The sequence below is a fragment of the Lathyrus oleraceus genome, chromosome 2 (genome assembly GCF_024323335.1).
Source record: "Lathyrus oleraceus cultivar Zhongwan6 chromosome 2, CAAS_Psat_ZW6_1.0, whole genome shotgun sequence".
NCBI classification, from domain to species: domain Eukaryota; kingdom Viridiplantae; phylum Streptophyta; class Magnoliopsida; order Fabales; family Fabaceae; genus Lathyrus; species Lathyrus oleraceus.
The window spans coordinates 355,317,768-355,324,638 of record NC_066580.1 but is presented as its reverse complement, the minus strand read 5'-3'; the positions used below and the strand labels follow the sequence as shown (position 1 = coordinate 355,324,638).

The 6,871-nt window shown below is 33.1% G+C and overlaps 2 long non-coding RNA genes across 2 annotated transcripts; both read right to left on the bottom strand.

The window, feature by feature from the left end:
- Positions 1–2,141: 2,141 nt before the first annotated feature.
- On the bottom strand, positions 2,142–3,479 carry LOC127121417 (uncharacterized). The gene is made up of 4 exons (XR_007803447.1): positions 3,375–3,479; positions 3,122–3,187; positions 2,377–2,481; positions 2,142–2,247 (listed from the first exon to the last, which is right to left on the bottom strand). It is a non-coding gene; the product is annotated as an uncharacterized LOC127121417 (long non-coding RNA).
- A 1,056-nt stretch (positions 3,480–4,535) lies between these two features.
- Positions 4,536–6,238, bottom strand: LOC127121416 (uncharacterized). Its single transcript, XR_007803446.1, has 4 exons — positions 5,628–6,238; positions 5,046–5,133; positions 4,789–4,948; positions 4,536–4,698 (listed from the first exon to the last, which is right to left on the bottom strand). It is a non-coding gene; the product is annotated as an uncharacterized LOC127121416 (long non-coding RNA).
- Between the last annotated feature and the right edge of the window lie 633 nt (positions 6,239–6,871).

The following is a 6,871-nucleotide window of genomic DNA, read 5'->3' as shown; positions in this document are numbered from 1 at the left end:
TTAATCATTTTTTTTGCTTTGTTTTCTAAATCAACCACTAAAACATAAACCCCCTTAAATTGATTTCATTAGGTTAAGAATAATACAAGAATCCTTGTGGTACGATACTCAAGGTGTCGCTTCCCGTTTACTATATTTTATTACTCGTGTGTGACAGCGGATCAAATTGGCGTCGTTGCCAAAGATTCTTGTAGATTTTAACCATTATTATAGTCTAACTATTATTATAGCACTAGTGCAGAAAGAAGATTTTACACCCGTTTTTTATACATATTACACCCGTTATGATAGGGTGTAAATTCAAAGGGTGAGATATGTATGAAGAATTTACACCCGTTTTAAAACGGGTGTAAAAAGAGAATATATTACACCCTATTTTAGATTTAAAAAAAGGGTGTAATTGGTAGATATATACATTAAATTTTAAGACATTTACACCCTATTTAATATAAAACGGGTGTAAATTGTCACCTATTACACCCTGTTTTAGATAAAAAAAAAGGTGTAATTGGTAGATATATACATTGAATTTTAGGACATTTACACCCTATTTAATATAAAACGGGTGTAAATTGTCACCTACATACATTGAAGTTAAACGAATTTACACCCTATTATAATTCAAACGGGTGTAAAATGACAAATATTTACACCCTATTTTTGATATATCAAATGTAAAATATCTTATAATTACATTTAATTTTAACACATTTACACCCTATTTTGTGTATGAAGGGTGTAAAATATCTCAATTTTTTTAAAAATATTTTATTTGAAATTTCATTAAACCAAATATTTTTATATATTCCTGGATATTCAATAAAAAACAAAAATAACCAAAACAAACATTTCTCTAATCTTTAGAATCTTGCACCAAGTCATACATCAACAAAAATTGTATTCATGTAAGAAAAAAATTCAACCACTTTGTTCATGTAACTTGTACCAATAAATCATTCATGGAACAAAAATATATCTATATATAAGTTTTTTTTAATCGCTTCTGTTTTGTCATTAAATCTTTCTTTTCCTGGTTCTCTTGCTCTTCAACCTTTTGCAAAAAGAATTGAGCCCAAAGTTGTCGGATGTGATCAATTGACTCTTTTTCATATGATGAGGTGTCTGTGAATATCTGCAAGTTCAAACATATAATAAATTAAACAACTACATGTTAAAACAATAATTTACATGTTTTTCATTAAATATATGTAATATAAAATACCTCATTGAATCTTTCAACAATACAAGCATCAATAATCACTACTAGAAAAACAGTTTTTAGCGTCGGGTTGCATTATACAGTCTAGATACATCGATTATAAATAGGACCAGAGATAGTACTATGTACAAGTCCCACACACAACTATAGGGGGGACAAGTTGTTAAGCCATACAACCAAAATCTGTTGGCTAAGACTTCATAGCCATTGTCATACCAGCAGCATCGTTTAGAGTTGCTACTTGCAAGTCCAGCTGTGCTGACCGCCTATTTTAGCTACTACTTCATATGTCTTTCCCACTGAGCGAGTATCAGTGTCAACATGCGATCATATTCCACTATGAGAACCTGTTGTTATGTCAAAATTCCAAAGTAATATTATAGGGAAGCTTCTAAACAATAAATATTGCTGCAGCATTCTACATGTTCTCCGAGTAGAGGTGAGCATATGCTTGCAGATATACAGCAGTTACGGATTTACTTACCATTTCACAGAACTTATGGGTCAGTACCGGGGACGTTTGGGGGATGACTGATGTTCCAATCCACTCGTGCTGTTGTCACATCTCCTGACGAAATGATCAAGAGTTTTCTGCTTTGCAGGGCTTCTCGATGGCGGTTGATCATCTGAGACCTTTAAGGTGTTCTCATGACCATCACAGATTGTTGTTGAAACTGAACTATCTATCAGCTAAGCTTAGCAATGAGATATTTTCATTTAAGAGATGTTTTCTTTTAAGAGATAATCTATCACAAATTTTATGATATCACCACAATTCCTAAAACAATACCGTGCTTGTACTCTCTTACTGTTGATGCTGATTTTATTTAAATTACAACAGCATTTGAGATCACGATTTTCCTTTCTTTTCAACTTAACAGCAACCATGTTTGAAAATATACCTATCCAATTCTATGAACACGGTCTTCGGCCTGAATTAGATCACCAGGAGTCCAAGACAATTCTGCAAAGAGGACGGTGCTGGCAGCAGTCAATGTTAACCCGACACCTCCAGCTTTTATAGATAGCTGCAGGACAACAAAATCAACAGGAAATTATCATCTCTAAATTGAGCCACATTTTACACCAGATAGTCCAAACTAAACAGATCAAACAGAAAAATGATTACAACAAAAATAGGAATCAAATTGCAATACCACTGCTGCCTTGATAGAATCTTTTTCCTGAAACTCTGTAACCAACTGTTGCCTTGATCCAGAAGGTGTACCTCCATCAATCCGGATACAACCAACCTTTTTTTTCTGGAAATTTTGAACAGTTCTCATAAGTGTTTATCATCACTTATTGATGAAATATTTAAAATATAAGAAACTTGCAACCTGCCTGCAACAATCATTACATACATAGAATTACCACATGTTATGGTGATCAACAACTTGATTTAATCACAAGCAGAAGAAAAAAAAGTAAGGTAAGAAAATTGAAGCGGACACCTTTTTAATTAAGATTACAAAATAAATTGTAGCATTATGCCCTACATTGTCTCTTTCGGTACTATATTTGCACGTCAAGATCTATGGTTTGGAAACATAATTTAGATATTAAAAATACCATTGCACTAGGGAATGTGTACTTTAATTAACTAGTGTTGAAGTTTCACAAATTTGTTTCATGGAAGGTTAACCATCACAAATATTTCGAGCACTGAACATAAACTAACTACATATAGGAACTTGAAGGGATCAAAATTAAGGAGATGAGATACACATTACAACAAAGTAATATCTTATATATCCTTGTAGAATTAAAGGCATAAATGTGCGTTGAGTGAGAAAGCTAAAACAAGATCCAAAGTTTTTAATGCTATTTAAGTTCATATAGATCGCAGCAGTTGAAAGTATTAATCTTCAACTGCTTTAAAGGGAAGAAGCTGCGGCATACCTCGATTACAGTTCCAAGATAATCAAGAACAGCTGGAATCTTGGCTTCAGCAGAATCAGTATAAATCTGGAATTGAATGAATCAAAGGTTCAGTGTTAAATCACACAACAGTCATAATGTTTGGATTTGCTGGCATACATAAGGGATATGAGCAGGCATTTAACTATAAACCTTTTCTAGTTCTAGGAAATAGTAACAATCTCTAAAACAAGTTGTGCACTTAATGTATGAGCACAACTGATTCCATTAATACCTTGTTAATAAGATTCTTTTCAGCAAACTTGAGTGATTCAACCTCCTCTTGTGAGCTAGCTGCCTTAACTTTGAGTTTTACCCTCTCCAACTGCAAAACAAAAATCAACACCGGTCAGCTTTTACCACCTTAAACTGCATGTGCACAACAAAAATATTACTGTTTTTGAGTAAAATAACATATTCTTGGTAAAAAAAACAATTAAAGCCTTGTTTCTAGATGAAAATGCCTAAAAGCCCATTCCAAACCATTTCAGAAGTAAAAAATAAACCAGTCATCTCTTCATCTCTCACAAGGCCAAACTACAATTCATTTATTAACAAAAACAAGTTAAATAAAATACGTGTAATATGAATACCAACCAAACATTCCAGACAAAGTAAATCAACTTACTCGTTTGAACATTGAATTTCAACAATCCTATGACAAATGCTAGACGCAATAAAATAAGCTAAACGAATATTGGAAGGAGTAAAGACGCATGGCAACTGCATTTCATAGCTAGTTTGAGTTATAACCTAACAGAACTGAAGTGGAGTATGAGGTGGGAGAGATGGTTTTTTTGAAGATCCAACCCTATAAAATGAAGAAACTTGCCAAGAGGGTGAATCAGAAGTTGAGTCCTAGATACTATGGACCTTATGAGATACTGCAGAAGATTGGGGCAGTAGCCTACAAGCTGAAGCTGCCTGAAGATACTAGAGTACAACCTGTTTTTCATGCCTCTCTTCTAAAGAGAGCTATCACACCTTCTTTGGAACCCCAGCCCCTACCAGCATGTATGAACGAGGAATGGCATCTTGAGCCTACTCCTGAGAAGATTATAGAGGCCAGGAGAAATGAACAAGGGGAATTAGAGGTTTTAGTGAAGTGGAAAAACCTCCCTGATTTTGAAAATTCTTGGGAATAAGAAACAAGATGAAGACAGAATTTCCAGCTAGGAGAAATCCCCCCTAGGAGAGTCAGGCCTCTCGAAGTGCCTATTTTCAGATTTTTACTTCATCTTTTCTGCACTTTTGTATTACTAGATTCCCATTTGAACATCTAGTACTGAATCACAATTATTCCTCATAATCATTATTCTGTGTACTTGTCTTTTATTTTTCCTAATTGATTCTATCAGTGACAACCCCAGCAATAAATGTCTGTTTGAATTTTATATATAAAGAATGAAGTGTCACCGGAAGGAAAGCCAAGATTGAGAATGGCCAGCCATGTATCACACCAATAGCAGAGACAACAACTGCTGCAGCATGTTTATCAAGAAGAAATAAACCCGAAGCAAGAGAGATTGCATACATGGGAAACGAACTTGACAAGAAACCTGAACAATGAAATACTTTATGTGAGGTTGAGAATCATCATCAAATGCAAGTATGTATAATTATGAGACAAAAAAGAGCAAAAGTCTCACTTGTGCTAGCAAAGAAATAGTCGTTGGTTAAGCACGGCATAGCAAGTGTATAAGAAGCAAGTCGTTTTCCATACTTTCTCGAAAGAGCTACCACAAGAACAGTCTACGTGGAAAGCGAGAGAAAACCAACAAAAAATCTCACAGCATAGAACACTCTAACCTACAACAGTAAAAGACAAAGGTGTCATGAAGAGCATATGCAAGGAGAAAACTTCAATCTACAACAAATCAATAACCAAGCACGAGTGCAATCTTACTTTTTGATCACCAAACAACCACAAAGTTGGTCGAGCCACTATTTCATGAAATAAAAGGTACAAATACGAGAGAAGAGAAAATTGTGAACTGCAAAACAAACACACCAGAACTCCATTGTCAATACCGTAGCGAAAAAAATAGCTTAAACTAAACCTAAAATATCCCCAGCCAATACTGGGTATTGAATCGCAAACTATAAAAGAAAAATATAGTTTCAAGTCGCATAGAAACTTGGGGAATTGAGCTAACAGAACTATAAAAGAAAAATATTTTCAAAAAAAATCAACTACTGTTATTTCAAGTTCAAGAAATCGTCAATTCTGATAGTTTCAGAAGAAAACCAAACACACAGACACACTTCTATCATATGTTTGAAAGAGAGAAAATCAATAACATTCAACACCGTAAATCCAAACAAACTAACAAAGACAGGAAGAAAACTGAACCATACAAGATGAAAGTAATGATTTAATTAATAAAAAGACGTCGATACAACGAATTGAAACAATGAACCAATTCGACAAATTGAAACACCGAATCAAAAATACAAATAGAGGGAGAGAAGAAAAGCATATTCGAACCTAAAAATAGATTTCTTTGATGAAGAGAATGTCAATCGAACCCTTGAAGCGATGAGAAGAAGAAGCATTTCTTAAACTCTTTAATGAGAAACGATGAAAAGCAATTTCTAGAAGCGATTTTGGGGAGTGATTTCTGGAAGTGATTGTGGGAAACAATGAGAAACGGTGAGTACGAGTGATTTCTGGAAAGGGTGGGAACAAAACTCAAAATCAAGAACATTACCCTAGCGATTTCTGGAAACGAATTGATTTCTGGAAGCGATTACCTTAGGGATTTCTGGAAGCAAGAGTTTGAGAGAAAACTGAAGCTGAAGCGTGAGTTTACTGAAGCGATTACCTTTACTGAAGAAAAGTAAGAACAACAACGAATGAATCAACTTTAATATCCAAAGCAGCGTAAAAGAGAGTATAGAAAACGGTAAAGAAGAATGATGAAGCCGTTGTGGGTTGTGAAGATTTCCGAGCAATCACGTTCTTTGTTCCTTTTTCACTATTTCTTGCACTTCATCGATGATGAAAAGTTTCTAAAATGTGAAATGAAAAGAAAATTTGGAACATGAGAAGTCATGGTTATATTTTAGGCGGTAATGATAAATTGTACTTAGGGATTCCTAAATTTACACCCTATTTTAATATAACGGGTTTAATATAAATTTAGTCATTTATATTGTTATAATTATACACCCTATTTTTAAATATAGGGTGTCTATTGTTATATTAATATTCCAAAATTTACACTCTATTTTAATATAACGGGTTTAATATAAATTTAGTCATTTATATTGTTATAATTATACACCCTATTTTTAAATATAGGGTGTCTATTGTTATATATTAATATTAAAATTTATTATTTTTTTAAGAAAATTTAAGATTAAACAAATAAGAATAATAAAAGTTATTGTTTAAGGCACGAATATTTTATTTTTATTTTTAAATTTACACCCTTTTTTTGAATATCAGGTGTAATATAGAGTTGATAATAAATAATATTTGAATTTACACCCGTTATTTAAAAATAGGGTGTCTATTGTTACGTACTAAAATTCAAAATAAGACTTTATTTACAAAACTGCCACCGCATTTGCTTTTTACACCCGTTTTTTGTAAAACGGGTGTAAATTTACAAATTATATTATTCTTTTTGTACTAGTGTAGGCATAGATATTTTAGAATTTTTTTATCCCTAACTTTCTTGCGTATTGGTCTTTTTGAGGTTTAGGATAAAAAAAATCTGTTTTTAA